The sequence below is a fragment of the Balaenoptera physalus genome, assembly GCF_965194825.1.
Source record: "Balaenoptera physalus genome assembly, chromosome: 5".
NCBI classification, from domain to species: Eukaryota; Metazoa; Chordata; class Mammalia; order Artiodactyla; family Balaenopteridae; genus Balaenoptera; species Balaenoptera physalus.
Genome location: NC_138884.1, coordinates 37,565,553 through 37,583,707, shown reverse-complemented (window position 1 = coordinate 37,583,707; position 18,155 = coordinate 37,565,553). Strand labels below are relative to the sequence as shown.

Sequence of the window (18,155 nt, the reverse complement as noted above, 5' to 3'; positions counted from 1 at the left end):
AACTGTGAACCTTCAAGAAAGAAAGTGTGAAGCAGTTTCCCAATATTATGTAATCATCAACTCATTTTTTTGAGGCATAGTGCTTGGGACTGGAACGTATTGCTGGATTAGGGATTGACTTTTTCTTGTGATCTCTGTCTCTGTCTCTGTATCTCTTTCTCTTTCTAGGTGTCTTCTTTCTAAATAAAAATACCATATGGTATCAATTATATGTGGAATCTAAAATATGACACAAATGAACCTATCTATGAAACAGAGACTTACAGACATAGAGAACAGACTTGTGGTTGCCAAGGGGGAGGGAGGGTGGGAGGGGGATGGATTAGGAGTTTGGGATTAGCAGATGCAAACTATTATATATAGGATGGATAAACAACAAGGTCCTACTGTATAGCATAGGGAGCTATATTCAATATCCTGTGATAAACCATAATGGAAAAGAGTATGAAAAGGAATATATATATGTATAAGTGAATCACTTTTCTGTACAGCAGAAATTAACACAACATTGTAAATCAACTATACTTCAGTAAAAAATAAAGAAGTACTTCTGGAAGGAAATATATATCAAGTCATGATCACTTTAGGGAGAATTAGCCCAATTACTTTCCAAGCACTCTGGGTTTTTGCTGCCCAAAGACCCTCTCTTCCTTTCCATCTCATCCTGACCATCTGCCTGGGCTTGGCCTGGCAGGTTGCATGAAAGTGGTGATTGGAAGGGATGGATGGGGGAGACCTGGCTCCTGAACCACCTCACCTCACCAACCTTCCAATTTATTCCTTATTGTGTTTCCTCAATTACCAAAATTCTGACTTTTCTGTCCATCTGTTGTGTCCTCCAGCCCACCCAGTATGGGCAAAGGTGGGCTTCTCTGGCTTTCTGCCTGGTCTCCCCTTCCTCATCCCCTTCTTTCTCAGGTCAGTTTGGATGGTCACTGATATGGTTTGGTTGAAGATAATAGAATATTTGTGATGCAAGGGGTCCTCGTGCTCATCCATACTTGCTTCGTAATTCAGGAGAAAGAAGAGGGGTGAACGACATGTTAGTGGCTGCTGACTCCCAGGCCAGTGCTTTTTCTCCTTGAACTAAGCTGCCCCCAGGACTTATTAATCAGAACTTTTTATTCTGTATTTTTAATGCTTTGACATTTGGGGCCTTGATAACCCAGAGAGACTGCCTCTCCCAGGGCTAGCTAATTCCTAGAGATAGCAAACAACTCACCTGTCTTGCAAACATGCCTCGTAAACCAACCAATCCAGAGCTCACAGCCCAACCACATCCTAGATCAGACTCTCATACTCCAGGATACTATCCACATTCCTAATACCCCAGAGCCATATCCCAGGCAACTAGGGACACCCCTGTACCCTAGAGCCTGCTGAAATTATTCAAACAGTCAATCTTAAGCTTGATTACTTGCCTCACCCATTCTTTCCCATGGAAACCACATTAAAAGCTCCAGCCCCAGATTCCCTCCCTCCCTCTGCCTAGTGACCCTGGTGCTTCTCCACGTGGCCCCCTCCTCTTGGGATCTGTGAGTGTAACAAATTCTCTTTTCAATGGCAGTTCTTTCCTGATACGTTGGTCTTGCCATACCTGAATAATAATAATAATAAACCCTTATATTTAAAAATATAGCTTGGTCCTAGGGAATTGGCTGTACTTTTGGAGGACACAGAAGCCCTCTGAGGTTTGGACATGTGGAGGCCCTGAAGAAGGATCTGCTGGTGACAGAAAGCTGTTGTGTGAGTGAGCCTGCTCTTTCCCACACTTGGAGGCTGATTCCCTGAGGGAGGCCCTGACATCACCACCCCTAGCCCCAGAGGACCACTCTTTAGGGTCCAACACTGACAAAGCCACAATTCTTTTTTTTTTTTAAATTAATTAATTAATTAATTAATTTTTGGCTGTGTTGGGTCTTCGTTTCTGTGCGAGGGCTTTCTCTAGTTGCGGCAAGCGGGGTCCACTCTTCATCGTGGTGCGTGGGTCTCTCACTATCGCGGCCTCTCTTGTTGCGGAGCACAGGCTCCAGACGCGCAGGCTCAGTAGTTGTGGCTCATGGGCCTAGTTGCTCCGCGGCATGTGGGATCTTCCCAGACCAGGGCTCGAACCCGTGTCCCCTGCATTGGCAGGCAGATTCTCAACCACTGCACCACCAGGGAAGCCCAAAGCCACAATTCTTTTGCCTTGGGTGCTTTCACTCAAGCCAGACAAACTGGGATTCTCAAAGGGAAACTGGGATTCTCAAAGGGAAATTGACTTCAAAAATAAGGGAAATCAAAAGGAAAATGCACCAAGAAAAAAAAAAACACACAAAAAACCCACTAACATGCATATACACGTGAACCAGAAACAAAAAAGTGAAACCAAAAAAAAAAAAAAAGAAAAGAAAGCAAAGTAGGAAGGAAAAAAAAAAAGGAAGGAAAAAGAAAAAGAAAGAAGGGAAAGAAAGAAGGAGAAAACCTCAGAACGGCTGACTTCAAAGCTCTGGGCTGCAGCCACCTTGGCCATGCTCCATCTGGTCCTTTCAGTCCATGAGAGATCAGCTGTTTATGGATGACGGTGAAGCCCCCCTCCCACAAGTGCCTCTAGCCTTCTCCTCCACCCCCAGCTACATTACCGATTAAAAAAACAGCCTCATTATGGGGCCCATTTGTCAGTCACTTCTCCCCCTTTGGATGGGGCCAAGGCAAATGAACGCTGCACTCAGATATTGCATTAGAATGTAACTATTCCATTCAGTCTGCACCCTGACTTAGGGCCACACCCCTTCCTGTGGCCCCAAAGCACAGGATCCTCTGGGTTTCATCTGCTTCCAAAACTGTTTCCTGCCCACCAGCTCCCGTTTGTCTCTGATCCTTTAGTTTTGCCTCTTTGTAGGCCTTCTCTCTGATTCTCTTGGACAAGACAACCCAACCCTGGCTTGTCTAACTCTGGCCTGTAACCTTGACACTCTGGAAGACCCTGCTGTAGAAAATTGTCCCCAGGCTCCGATCCAGGCTCCCAGGACACTGCTGAACAGAGCCTTAAACTCTCGAAGGTCTAGAAGGGATGCTGTGCAGAAACCATGTTATTAGAAGCTATTTGCTAAGTCCTTTGTATAGTAAACAAGCATCATCACTCCAGCAAAAAAAAAAAAAAAAAAATTAAAATTAAAATAAGTTAGAAAAGGAAGAAAAGGTGGAAGGACTGTGCAAAGGCAAAACAACAGGCTCTTTGAGGTTATGTGACCCTATTCATAACTATAACAAATATTTCTTCCACTGAATAAATATTTATTGAACACCAACAATGTGCTGTGTTCCATGACTTCTAGGCCCTAGGGATATATCAGTAGATTAAACAGAGGAAAATCTCCATCCTCATGGGGCTTCTATTCTACTGGGAGGGGGAGACTGGTCCTAAACATAATAAATTAGCAAATTAATTAGCAGATGGAAGATGGTAGGTGCTAATGAGAATTAGGAGGGCAGGAAAGGGCATTGAGGCACGCTGGGGAGCCTGCAAGCTAGGCTCTTAGTAAGAGCGTTCAGTAAAGGCCTTAATGAGAAGGTGACATTTGAGCAAAGACTTAAGGGAAGTGAGGGGGAGAATTCATGCAGATATTGGGGCAGGTGCTCTAGGCAGATGGTTCTAGAGGGGCCAGTGCAAAGGCCCTGAGGCATTCAAGGATAACAAGGAAGCCAATGGCTGCAGCAGAATGCCTGAGGGGAGATTAATCAGAAAGGGATGGGCAGGGGTCCCGGGTCATGGAGAGTCCCAGGTCATGGGGGTGGTAGGCTTTATAAGAACTTTGGCATTTACTCTGAGTGAGATGGGGAGCCATGGCCAGCTTTTGAACAGACAAATGATGTCATCTGACTTATATTTTGAGAGAACCACACTTTTAATTTATTGAACACTTCGGATGGTGCCAGGAATTATGCTAAACACTCTACATGCACTATTCTTCCAATCTTCACGGCAACTTTTAGGGCAAGATTCTATTATTATAATCTAAACTTTAAGAAGTGAGGAAACAGACTAGAGAACTAAGAAACATGGCCTTAGCTAAGAAGTCAAGGGGGCTGGTTGAACCCCAGCCTTCCTGACTCCAAAGCTAGAACCCGTGACCACCTCCTTGTGCCTTGGGGAGGCTGTGGATGGACTCACCATGAGTTGAACCCATTAGACTTCCATGCCCCCTCCGGCCACCTTGTTGGTCATATTCTGAAGAGCACAATGCCGGAAGTGAAAATGGGACCCAACCTCAGTTCTCTTTGTGCTGTCTTTGCATGAAGGACATTTCACCCCTACTTGACTGAATTTAAATCTTTCTCCTTCACATGTGACCCATTGTAGTTCAAATTTCATACTCATAAGCCCAAGCCCATGAAGTCGGTTCACCACAAAGGCACTGATTGAAGCCAAGCATGTGAACATTGCTTAATAGAATGCCTCTTGAAACTTATGGGTCAATAGGCCCCTGAGGTACACATATGACACCCTCCCCCACCCTGTTCCTATCTGACTGACCCAGCTTGGGAGGGAGACCTCCTTAGCACTCCAGAAAGAAGGGCAGATCATAAGTCTCTCGGTACGCCTCAGATTCTCATAGTATCCCAGCATCCTTCTCCAAGTGGCTTAAACTGGTCTTAAACTGGTCCCTTCTAAATCTAAAACATGGTCTACTGAGTGATGCTTGGCCCGTATAGAGCCATTTGTGTGTGCTTGTGAGGTGAGTGTTTAAATAAGGGCTGGGAGAGTTGAGGGTTAGAATTTGAAAAAAGCAGTTGTGCTGAGGAAGGTGTGGTGAGGAGCTGGGACAAACTCAAAGGGCTTCATTTTGCAGCCTCTTCTGATGGGCGACTCTGTGACCCAAGACTTTTAAGCAATTATGAGAGCAAAAGCTTCATTACATTTAAAGTGCTTCTGCACCTGTGATATTGTGATTTATAATAAGATGTATGTATTTGGTCTTCGTTCCCATTGCTGGCACAGAGTTCCTAAAACCACTGGAATTTCCTAAGTAGGGAGAATAATTAAGATGTCTTTTGTTATGTTAATAAGGCGACCTTTGGAAAGCACCCAGGTAACGTGAGGATGGGGGCTGGGTGCCAGGGGACCCAACCATGTAATTAGATGGTTGGACCTTTTAGTCCCTCCCCAAAGACTGGGAAGGGAAGAGGGGCTGGAGGTTGAATCAATTGCCAATGGCCAATGATTTAATCAATCATGCCTATGTAATGAAATCTCCATAAAAACCCAGAAGGATAAGGTTCTGAGAGCTTCTGGGTTGATGAACACGTGCAGATTCAGGGAGAGTGGTGAGCCTAGAAGGCAGGAATGCTCCTCACCCTTTTCCCACACCTTACCCTAAACACCTCTTCCATCTGTCTGTTCCTGAGTTACATCCTTTCATAATAAACCGGTGATCAGGAGTAAAATGTTTATCTGAGTTCTGTGAGCTGCTCTAGCAAATTAATCGAACCCAAGCATGGGAACCCCTGACCTGTAGCTGACTGGTCAGAAGCCCAGGGGACAACCTGGACTCGTGATTGTTATCTGAAGTGGGAGAGGGGGCAGTGTTGTAGGACTGAGCACTTAACCTGTGGGATCTGGTGCCATCTCCGGGGAGACAGTGTCAGAATTGAGTTGAATTGCAGGACATCTAACTGGTGCCCAGAGTATTGCTCAGTGTGTTAAAAACACACACACTGAAATTGGGTACAGAATTGTAACACCTCACTGGGGTGAGAGGTCGTGGGAGTGTACAGGGCAGGAGAAACTCTAATTTGTGGCAGATCAGGCTCAGGTGAGACTCTTCCCAGCACCATTTGAACAAGAGAAGGTGGACTTCTCCAGGGGAGAAGGGCAGAGCCCCTTCCCTGAAGGAGAGTCTGAAGGAGAGGGCGGCATTCATCCAGGCCACTGTGCCAAGGGCCACTGTGGGATTCTAAAGGAGCAGCAGGACCCTTCTGCAGATGTTTCCGTGTTACCTGTGAACTTGACCTTCACCCGGGCTTTATTCCAAGAGCACTCTTGCCCAAGAGGCAGGAGAACGCCTTGGGCTTTGGTGAGGAAGCATCTGGCAACAGAATGAATACCAACCAGGCTGGGGTGGGGTGGGGAGCGCCACCCCTGTGGAGCCTCTGCCTCTTAACAGGCTTGGCTGGAACATCATCCTTTCTGGCCAGTGTGTGGGCAGCTTCTGTCTACATGGGCACACTTCTAGTGTCTACACTACCCTTAAGCGTGGAGCAAGCCTGGGTCCGATGACTGTTTTATTTGCAGCTGCATCTTTCAGAGGAGGAAGGTGGTGAGGGCTTAGGAAGTTTGAGTGAATCTGGAGAAAGTCGGATTCCTGGAGCAGAAGGAGAAAAGGAAGCAGCTTGAAGGGAGCTGCTGTTTGGGGGAGGAGTGGGTGGGGATGCTGACCGGACCACAGACGTTGCCACCTGTGTGAACTCAAGAATCACCGGGGCAAACATTAGTCAGAACTCAGTAGCGCCAGTCCCTTCAGAAAAGATGATACTTAGACCATTCATTCTTTTATTCGGCAATTTTATTTATTTTGCATGATTATCCACCAGGAACTAGGAATGGAGACATATACAGTCCGGTTTCTGCCTTCAGGGAGTTTGCAGTTCAGAGCAGTGCTGTCCAGTGCACCTTCCTGAGGTGCTGGAAATGTTCTCTAACTCTGCACTATCCAATATGGTAGCCACTCGCCACATGTGGGCTATTGAGCACTTGATATATGGCTAATGCAATGGAGGCACTGAATTTTAAATTTTATTTAATTCAAATTTAAATTTAAGTAGCCACACATGAGTGGCTACTGTATCGGACAGAGCAGGTTTAGAGGAGAAATTGATTAGGATGCTTTGGCTGTGAATCACAGAAGACACAGATCAGAATGGACAGGAAGTCTAGAGATGGGGTGGTCCTTGGATTGATTCAATACAAACAGCATCAAGGATTCAGGTTTCTTCCATCTTTCCTTTCTGCCTTCTTTAGCATGTTGGCTTTGTCCTCAATTTGTTCCCTCATGGCCACAAGACAGTTGCCACATCTCTGCCCACAACAGCATCAGTGTGAGAGTTTTCTTCCTGTGTTTCTCTTGCTAAGAATAAACACTTCTTAGAAGCCCCTGCTGCCACTGCCCCAGCATTTCCCCTCTGGTGTCATTGATGAGATTTATCACATGTTGGTTCTAAGATGGATACATGACTGAATGGCCATCACTGGATGGAGGCAGCAGGGTTCACTTTGGAGTCACATGGCTGGGCTGCTGACACTGAACACGGGTTGGGTAGAAAATCGCAAGGGCTGGCCCAGCATAGATTCTAACATGTATGCAGTTCTAACACACACAAACAATAAAGGGTCTAAATGACCTATGAATAAAGTGGTCTGGGAATACAAAGGAGGGAGTGGTAAAGTCTTCCCAGGAGATTTAGAAAAGATAACTTTTGAACTGAGCCTTGAAAAATGAGATTAAAAATAGTCACTTGACACAAGCATGGACGAGCTAAGCTCTGCCAGTAGGTGAGGGGGTGGTCCACATTTCTCTACATGTAAATTTCTTCAGAGAAATGATGGCATCATCCTGTGGCTTTCTCAAGCTATTCTTCTTCTCCTCTTTCATTTCTTTTTTCTCTAAGGAGATAGAGAGGGGGTCTCTTGAACCAGTAGCAAAACACATCCCTAATTTCTTGCTCCATGTGGTCACCATCTATCCATCCATTTATCTACCTCCCTGCACACTCAATCCTTCTTTGATTCAACTTCCTTCTCTTGGAAGATCAGAGATGGAGGAAATTTGGCAAATGAGAGGCAATGTACAGAATAAGCATGAGACACACAAACACACCCCTTCAGGAGACCCCCGGTAAATGAAATCTCTGCCCACCAAAGGCAGCCATAGCTGCTAGTGGGTGTGATGAGGCAGTAGAGATGTATCTCAATGACTGGATGAAGTTTTCAACAGTCAGGCAGGTTGTAGTAAAGGAAAACCATTAGCAATAATAATAGCAAAGATGGAGGTCTGCCCCAACTCTCATCATTTTCATCTTGAGCACCCCCAGCTCCTACCCTGAAGATGGCTCTATCCCATCACTGGTCAGGTGCTGAGCTGTCTCTACCAGCCAGGCCTGGGGCTCATCTACATCCTCTCCAGGGAAACCAGCCAAGGATGTGGCCATATTCTGCTTCAACTGTGGCATCTCATGAGCCCCATCATACCTTGGGTTGGCAGCTGAGGGATTTCCCATCCATTAGTGAGACATTTGAGAGTAAAAGGGGTCCAGAAAGGTCATCTACATAATTTAAGACATTTTCCTCTTGACGTGCATGCATGGGCACACATCCACGCATGCACACACAGAGCTGGAATACTAAGGGCTGTCAGAGGATTGCTTCTCTCGGCTATCGCTTTTTCTCTCCATTCACTAAATTTTACTGAGAAAATGTGGATGACTGAGAAAGAAGAAATAAGTGGTCTGATTTGGGGGAATAGAGTGTGAGGGAAGCTATTATGCCAACAAAATGTTGAGAGTCTTCTAATTTTTAGCCAATTGTTTAAAAGACGACAGATGGTAATGTTTATGAGATGTATAATTCAAGGCAAATCTGTCCAGATAGAGAAGATAAAGCATCTTTAACTTGGCTAACAAATGTTGAGCTGCATTCAGATAAATAAAACCAACCAAACCCAAGGCACATAATTGCAACATTGGAGAGATGGAAAACAATCTTTTTTTAAAAAAAAATAAAAGAATGATACATACGAGAATGAGGAGTTGGGATGTTTCTATCCTTTCCTGCTGATCAGTTATATTATCAGTCACAGGTGAAGGCAGAATGCATCCCCAAATCTTGAATCTTTCTTTAACACCTGTCTACTCTTTCCAAGATCATGCTACATATCAGTTTTTCAGTTCTCCCAACTTTTTGTTTTGAGCCAAATAACATGATTTTTGTTTCATTAATATTTAAGAGTAATTTAGATTGTGCCAGATGATCTTAAAGTTCATTTAACTCAGCTTGAAGATAATATTAAGCTTTCTCCCAGCATAATCTACTACCATAAATGATAGTGTCATCTGCGTATAAATGATGGGCTGAGTATGATAATGAATAGCAAAGATAATCAATATAGAAAGATAACTGCACTGGATTCCAGATAAATCTTTCAAGGATCCATTATTCTGCTTTCAGAGTTAAAGATGTATTGTTTTTGTCCAAATCTTCTAAAGAAAACACAAAAGGTTTTCATGAAATGAGTCTTTTTTTATTTTTGGGGTGGGGAATGTCCACAAATTATACATGTACTGTTTTGCAGATGCAATAATTAGAGTTCACACAGATCATTACTTTATTGGATTGAACAACTGTCTCTTGGCAATTGTTGCTGCTTCTCCTTTTTCTTCTCCTCCTCCTTCTCTTCCTCCCCACTCCTTCTTCTTCTTCCTTCTAAAAATGAACCCTTTTAAATACTGTTTCACTTGGGACTGGCTTGAACCCTTATTTAATTTGCCATAGGCCTATGGAATGCCAGCCCATGATACCATCTAGGGAAATCCTTCGTAGTCTAAAAATATTTGATTTTAATAAATCATATCTTCCCTTTTTATTGACCTAGAACTTATTGATATCTCTTATTTGAATAAAATACAAACTTTGGATAGCTATGTGTCAAATTTGATTTGTAAGAATTAAGGACATATTTTTCTCTCCTAAGAGAAGAGACTATTTTTAAAGTCAAAGAGAAAAAGCATAATAAGGAGGAATGTACAAAAATAAAAGTCAGTGCCAATAGACACGAATTAGTCTGTGGTGGTTGAAGACAGGGGCCTATGGCTGCAAATTCAGTCCTATTTTGTCTTCTGAACAGATGCTGGGCAGAATTATGCAAAATGGTGATTATTCTTCCTTCCCTTCCATCTCTCCTTCCTTTCTTTTATCTCTGATGTCCCATCAGGGCTCCCCCAAACACTTAGGGGTCTCTAATCCACATTAAGGAGTTCTGGGAAGTGCTCTTGAAGTTTTAGAGCTGGTAGAGAAGGTGGGGTTTGCTCCTGGATTGGGAAGGAATGGTTTTTCCACTTTGCAGACTCAGCAAAGCCAGTCACTGTTCTGGGTCCAGGAAGATGGAACAGATGTAAAACATACCAGGGAACATGCCAAGAAGCTTCCTGTGGGCCTGGTTTATCCATGTATCTCCTCTCACAGCCCCTGGGAAGTAAAAGATACCTGATATTTGTTAATGGAATGAGTGAATGTAGTCAGAGGAAGTCTGATGTAGAAGCTGAGAGCTTACTGCTCCTCTACACCATTGGATATATTCAGGCTCTGTACTTCCTGCTCAATTTTGCCCTAAACCAAAAATTGCTCTAAAAAATAATCTTTTTTTTTAAATTAATGAAAAAATAATGTGTATGCTGCTTCCAGTTGACTTGAAACTACAGAATACAGTTTTCTCATGAATTAGATGAAAGCCCCTTTTCAAATGTCTACATATATTGTACAATTTTTTCTTCTCTTAAAAAATAAAACATTATTGAGTTAAAAAAAAAAAAAAAAAAAAAAAAAGCAAACAGCCTTTCTCTTCTGGGACTCCATCCCCACCCCCTGCTCCCAGCTTTGCGTGTACTTAAGGAATCACTTCTTTGACTTCACAGATTTGGAGAGAAAAGACCTTGAGAAGGAAAGCCTGCGAGGCAGAGTTGCCTGAGAGGCAGTGAGTGAAGAGGAATTATGGGGACTCTAGGTGTGGTGGGGAGATCTAGGGGAAGAGGAACTACAGGGACTCTAGGTGTGGTGGGGAGACCTAGGGTAGAAGTGAAGCCAAACTGTTGTGCAAACCTCGCCCTGCCTCATGTCTCCATATCTTGGCCTCGACTGTACTTTATGTCTAGAACGTTCTTGTTGGCCTAGCGAGTTACTAGTCTTCTTCCTTCAAGATTCTGCCCCAACTGTCACCTCCTCTTTGAAGTTTTCTAATCTTTTTTGGTAACATTAAATCTTCTTTCTTTGCCTCTCTAGTACTTTGTATATAACTTTATTAGCACTGGATGTTTATCTCCAGGTGCCTGTCTTCTCCACTAGACTGTGGACTCTGAAGGGCAAATTTTGTTTCTCTTGATTTGTCCTAAGCCTAGCACAGTGCCTGGCACATAGTAGACACTTAAAAGGGGTTTGCTGAATGAGAACAATGGCACCTTGAGGTGGCAGTACGGAAAGAGTGCTGGCAGGCTGCCCTGTACAATTGTATAGGTTGTGCACCTCACATCTGTATGCTGTGACTCAGTTCTGGATCCTTAACATCAGGCTGGAAAGATGGGGAGCTTAGGGCTTGGGAAAAGGATCATCTCAGAGCCTTCTCTGTCCCTCTTCAACTTGTCTCCAGGGCTCTAAAATGACATAAGTTCTCAAGTGTAACACGTTTTCCAGGACCAGAGGGCTTCCCAATTTCCTTTCAAGTCTCCCCATTTGTGGCTCTTGTCTTGGTCTCCCTCAATAGACATCTCTATCTTTCACTGTCTCAATAAATAAATGCCTTGGAGTGTCTGGGTGTGTTTTCACTTGAGAACAGTATTGAGACCAGATCTTCTCCTGTTGGGATCATTTGAAGAGACTAGAGAGGAGGAAATCCTTTTGCCCAGAGGGGAGGGAGGGAGGAGTGAGACGGAAGTGGAGAAAGTTGCAGAGAAAATAGCTTAAAGACCAAGGCAACCTCCTTCAATAATTGGCCAGGGGCCTGCTCTGTTAGCTCTGTCTGGGTAGAAAATGAGTGAATGTACACAGGGGGACCAGAGGGACGGCCAGGTTCTGACCACAAAGGGAGGGAGGCTGAGGCTGAGGGCGGTTCAGCTCCGAGGGCAGGGCCACGCTGGGGGCTGGTGGGGGAACCCGCACAGAAAAGTGGCTCTGCCCTTTGAAGCCCTTTTTCACTTGTCCAACGGTCTGGCCACTAGGGTAATCATCTCATAATGCTCACTGCTTCCTCTGAGGTTGGTTTATCCTATTCTAACAATGATCATAGCGACATATCACCCTAACACATTTCCCCATCTTTAATGGTCACAGGTTAATGGTTGGAAAGGTGCCCGGAGCAAGCCACAGCCCCCTGCAGCCCTCGTCTCCCCATGTGGCACTCATCATGGTGGCACTTGCTGTCTGCTCTGATTGGGCATCCAAAGCCCGTGGAGTGGGACTGCTCTCTTGGAACCGAGGAGGAGATGGCACAGGGACATCGGTTTCCTTCCTTGGGGTAGACTGTATTCTTGGTGGCTCTGCCCCAAGCCAGAACTTTCCCTCTTGAACATAGGGTCTCCTTGGAGGTAAATTAAAAAGCCCATCTCAATAGGCAGAGTCAGTGGTTAAAAAAAAAAAAAAGTCTCCTTCTGAAAGAGTCAGAGCAGAGGGTGGGGGTTGGGCATATCGACAGCGGTGGGAGCTGGGGAGATCTGGCTCAGTAAGAGAAGAGCTGAGGTGTAAGGCCGGTGGGAAGCACACTCCCGGCCCGCTCTGTGGTTGCTCTCCTCAGTAATGCGATAGGAGGAAATCTCTAGCCAGATTTAGGAAGCAGATACGGCTGACTTACCTCATAATGATCAGTAAATTAGGCAAGTGTGAGTCTAGTTATGTAAAGATCTTCTCCCTAAGTACTAGCCACAGTTCTCCAACAAGGACACAGTCAGGCTGGGCTTTGTCACCTCCTGTGCTCCACATTGTCATCTGCTGCTATTGGTGGGAAAAATGATCTCCTCTAATAGCCAGCCTATGAGGTAGATGCCACTTTTATCCCCATTGTACAGATGAGGAAACTGAGGCAGAGTTGAGGGCAACGGGACATAAGAGAACAGGAATTTGAACCCAAGGAGTATGACTCCAGAGCCTGAGCCCTCACCCATGGCACTAGCCTGCTTTGCCATTTTCCAATAAAACGTTTGTTTAGAATCAATTTAAGAGTTTTATCAGGGATCACTGAGAGCAGAAACTTCTCCTTCTGGATCCCTGGATATCTTCACTGGTGCTCAGCTATGGGCACCTGCATTTTTACTTACTGAGTAGGGAAAAGAGAGGGTCTTCAGATTTATCATCCCTCTGGGGGTGGTGCTGGTGGTGGGAAAACCTGTACTAGCACCTCAGCAGGAGTTATGCTTCTGCTCCTAAGAAGCACGATTCCTTTTCACCTTGTCTCATAAGCTCCGGGCTCTGTCACCCAAGATCTGCTTCTCATTTTGCATACCGAGTATCTGCTGATTATTGATTCATCTGACACTGAAAAATGCCCAGTGCTAAAAGGAATGCTGGGTCTTTCAATCTGCTCTCTCCCTCCCTATTTTCTTTATTGCCTGTGTTCTTACTTTATTGAAGAAAACATTCCACTACAAAAACAACATTAATGGTTAGTTCTTTTAATGTCCTAGGCACCTTTCAAAGAAGAACTCATCAAACTTTGTCCAAACCCTGTCAAGGGAAACATGACCACGTGAGCGATGAGATGCCTGAACTTGAACGAAGGGGGTGGGGGAAAGGGGTAGGGGGGTGCAAACCAGAGGCGGTGGGGCACTGGCCGAGGGAACAGTTCACACCGCGCCTGAGACTCTTACCTTGGCAGCACCTTGCACGCCTGAGACATTTTAAGCCTCCCAAAGTCCAGGCCACTCCCTGAACTATTAAAGCAGACTCTCTGGGGGAGGGACCCCAACAGTACAGCTTTTAAAGGCTCTCGTGTGATTCCACTGTAGGCTTCTGATTGCCACACCACAACTTATTATGGAGGCGGCGGGTGGGCTTCTATAAGAAAATGGCCCTGCCAGCCAGCTCACACATGAACCCCCAGAGTGGGTTCCGTGAGTCCTTTACTTGGACTTTCAGTCACATCTGATATTCATGGTGTGTTACTTATCTGTTACTGCATAACAAATTACCCCATACTTAGTGACTTAAAACAGCCAACATTTATTATCTCATAGTTCCTGTGGGTCAGGAATGTGGAAGCAGCTTAGACGGGTGGTTCTGGCTTGCAGTCTCTCATGACGTTGTAGCCAAGATGTTGGCAGAGGCTGCAGGATCCCCTGGCAAGATGACTCCCTTGCGTGGCTATAGGCAGGAGGCCTCAGTTCCTCACCACGTGGGCCTCCCACAAGGCTGCTTGAGCGTCCTCTTGACATGGCAGCTGGCTTCTTCTGGAGTGGGTGACCCAAGAGCCAGAACAAGGAGAAAGCCACCATGACTTTTATGTCTTAATCTTAGTTGTCTTATACCATCACTTCCACCACATTCTGTTTGTTAGAAGTAAGTCACTAAATACAGCCCACAGTTAAGGACAAGGGGAATTAGATTCCACCTTTTAAAGGGAGAGAGAACAAAGAATTCATGGACTTGTTTTAAAACCATCACAGTGGGTATTGGAGATTAGTGGTTTTCCTCATTTTACTCATCTTTTTTCCCAGATGGAGGCCTTCATCCTGGGTTCCAGAGATGCATCATGAAGCCAAATGCACAGCCAGCAAAGACAGTATCCCCTGGTCCAGCTTCCTTCCTTCTTCTCTCTTTCATTCTGGTCCTTGACTCATTTGCCCCAGCAACCCCACAGTTACCCTGTCCAGCTTCTGCTTTCTCTTGTCTGGCCTCAGTGTGGATTGTCAGTCTCTTCTCAGTGTGGTTCTGCTGCTGGGGATGGTCATGAGGGTAGGGATGCTTTGGACCAGGAGGGAGGAGGAGGTCAGTGAAAAGAGGCCCTCTCTGTGGTCTGGCCCCACACGCAGCCCTTTCCCTCAGTGAATCATAATCTCCTGGGAGCGCATCTCCTATTATGCTAATGGAGCGTTTGTCTTATTGCCAGACTTGAATGACATTATACAGGGTCTGGCCTTGAGCTCTTGGAAATTGGAATTAGAGCAGGAGGGAAGGATCTTGTCTACCACATTTGAAACCTGGATTTTAAGTTAATTATACATGATTAGCATAATTTAATTACACTTAGGACAGAAGTTTTCAAAGTGTGTTCTAAGGAACCTAAGCTTGTATGAAGATCTTTGGGGAATTTTGCAAATGTTTTATTGAAAATTTTTTAATACTGTATGTTTTAAATTGTAAACAAATAATATATTCTATACCAGCTTTTAACAATCACCACATAACCTCGTGCCTGCCAACCTAACTTCATGTGTCTGAGCCCAGATATTGGAATAAAGCTTTTCCCGCTATCACTGTTAACTAAAAAGTGTCTTGAGTTTGCAAGGCAAACAGTTCTTTTCAAAACCTGTTAACATTTGCAGCTCCTCATTTGTGGGAATCAGTCTTTCCTCAGGATTATACAATCAAAACAAAATGCTAAAATAAGTTGGATGCTTAGACTGGTATGACTTTGATTTATGACCCTAACTCCCCATTTTAAATTATGCGTTGCAAAAGTTCTCCATTATCTCCCTGATTGACTTCTAATAAATAAAAGTTATGAATTAAAGCCTATAAAATAAATGTTTAATAAAAATTTGACCATTTTAATCTGTTTTCTACATTAGTATTTCAGAATGCTTGCCGTTGAAAATTACAGAAAACCCAACTCAAAATGGCTTAAAACAATAAGAGGATTTGTCATCTTACATAAAAAGAAATTCCAGGGTTGGTGGATTTCAGGGCTCAGCAATATTGTGGAGGACCCAGGTTCCTCCCATTTTCTGTTCTGCCTTCCTCAGAGTGTTGACTTTGGGCTAACCCCCCTCAAAATGGCAAGATAGTTGCCATAGTTTTAAGTATCCCATGTACACATGGAAATATCCAATGGGTGGAAGGGGCAAAGAGTCTCCTCTTAGGAGCAAGTAATTTTTAGAAGCCCCTGAACAGGTATCCCCTGGCATTTCATTGCCTAGAACCTGTCTAAACCAGTCACGGCAAGGGGAAGGCCCGCCATCATTAGCCTTTCCTGAATCATGGACCCTGAACCAAACTGGGGCCCTGCCAGCATGAACGTAGGACAGAAAGGCTGTTGGGACCCTTACTAGCAGTGCCTTCTAGGATTTGGGTTTCTTATATGAATCATTAGATAACATAATTTTGCTACTGAAAAAAAAATTTGTTGGACAAATTAGGAGTATTGAGAACTTTTCCTGGGCCGGCCTTGGGGCTGTTTATGTGGAAAGTTAGTTTTGCTGATCTTGCCCCAGTTTTGCTGGGGAGGGAAGGGAGAGCTCCTGCCTTCATTAGCCTCAGGGCTGCGGCCCACTCTTCAACATGGTTCCTCTCCTCAGTCACACTGCCTGACATCTGCATGGAGAGTAACAGTTTACAAGGTGTTTCACATATATTGGCTTAGGTAATCCCCAAAGGATGATGCAGTCTAGGGGCTCCAAAACCTAGTTGACCATTCCATTATCCCCATCACCTGGTGATCACCTTGAACTAAAGAGAGTCGTTGGTCTCACCTTGGACCCACTGAATCAGAACAGTGGCCTGGGAATTAATTTTTCTCAGAAAGCTCTTACAGGAAAATGCAAGGGGTTTGACATGTTTGGAGAGTTGGTGCAGCTGGATGAGAGGCTGCAGATACGGGCAGCGGTCGGGTGAAGCTGGGGCTCCAAGTTTAGGACTTGGACTTGGTCCGGTAGGACATCAGATGAGCACCTATGCAGTCGCCATCAGGTGGGACACGGCCGACAGGTGATGGCTGTCAAGTCAAAGCAGCATTGGAGAGAGAAAGCAAGACAGGGCAGGAAGAGACTAAGGATACAAAGCCAACAGGGCTTGGATTCTTTTTTTAAAAATTAAAAAAAATTGAAGTATAGTTGATTGACAATGTTGTGTTAATTTCTGTTGTACAGCAAAGTGTCTCAGTTATACATATATATACTTTCTTTTATAAATATTCTTTTCCACTCTAGTTTATCACAGGATATTGAATATAGCTCCTGGTGCTATACAGTAGGACCTTGTTGTTTATCTAGTCTATATATAATAGCTTACAACTGCTAATCCCAAACTCCCAGTCCATCCCTCCCCCAACACCCTCCCCTTGGCAACCACAAGTCTGTTCTCTATGTTCGTGAGTCTGTTTCTATTTCACAGATAGGTTCATTTGTGCCGTATTTTAGATTCCACATGTAAATGATATCATATGGTATTTGTCTTTCTCTTTCTGACTTACTTCACTTAGTATGATAATCTCTAGTTTCATCCATGTTGCTGCAAATGGCATTATTTTGTTCTTTTTTGATGGCTAGGTAGTATTCCATTGTATATATATATATATATATATATATATATATATATATATATATACCACATCTTCTTTATCCATTCATCTGTCGATGAATATTTAGGTTGTTTCCATGTCTTGGCTATTGTGAATAGTGCTGCCATGAACATAGGGGTGCATGTATCTTTTTAAATTATAGTTTTGTCTGGATAAATACCCAGGAGTGGGATTGCTGAATCATATGGTAATTCCATTTTTCCATAGTGGCTGCACCAACTTACATTCCCACCAACAGTGTAGGAGGGTTCCCAGGGCTTGTCTTCTAATTGAATTAAAAGAAAGACCTGAAGTGGCTCCCCAGTGTCTAGCTTGGAGGATTCTGTCTCAACAGCTCCCTCTTCTCTGTCATTAGCTTTCTGGCTGAGGAAGACAACTTCCCTATCCAATCCCCCTGTCCCTCCTAAAGCTGAATGTTCCAGCATTGTCTATGCTCATGGTTTCCTAACCCTCCCTTCTGCCCACACCTGACCATCTGTCATCACAAAAGAACAGTCATAAAAAACCAGGCTTCCACTGAACTTACACACCATAGTTTTTGTCTGCAGGAAAAAGGAATAAATCCATTTCATGTCAGCTGGAGAGGAAACATCCATATACAATCTAAATAAGGAGAGGGGCCATGTGGGGCTAATTTGATTTAAATAAAATGTTAATGTTTAAATGAAGAAAACAAAGAAAAGTGCGTACTAAGGAGCCTGGACTAAACCAGAAGATATTTGAATTCTCAAATTGCTTGCTTGTATTCATTTTTATTGCATTGTATTCTAAATAAAATAAATTTTAATGTTTTGCTGAAACTCTAATAGAACGTATGAATGAACAGCAGAAAGGTTAAAATGAAAATCCTTGAATTTCATGAATAGTAGGAATTTAAGAAACATTCTTTAAAAAAACATTCAGGAA

At 44.0% G+C, this 18,155-nt stretch overlaps 1 long non-coding RNA gene across 1 annotated transcript in view; it reads left to right on the top strand.

Annotated features, from left to right (window-relative positions):
- The first annotated feature begins 2,239 nt into the window (after nucleotides 1-2,239).
- Nucleotides 2,240-18,155, top strand: part of LOC309661648 — a 37,772-nt gene continuing 21,856 nt past the window's right edge. The window contains exons 1-2 of the long non-coding RNA XR_014264136.1: nucleotides 2,240-10,338; nucleotides 10,578-18,155. The exon at nucleotides 10,578-18,155 is cut by the window's right edge and continues 21,856 nt beyond it. This is a non-coding gene — a long non-coding RNA (uncharacterized lncRNA). The remainder of the gene's footprint in view (nucleotides 10,339-10,577) is intronic.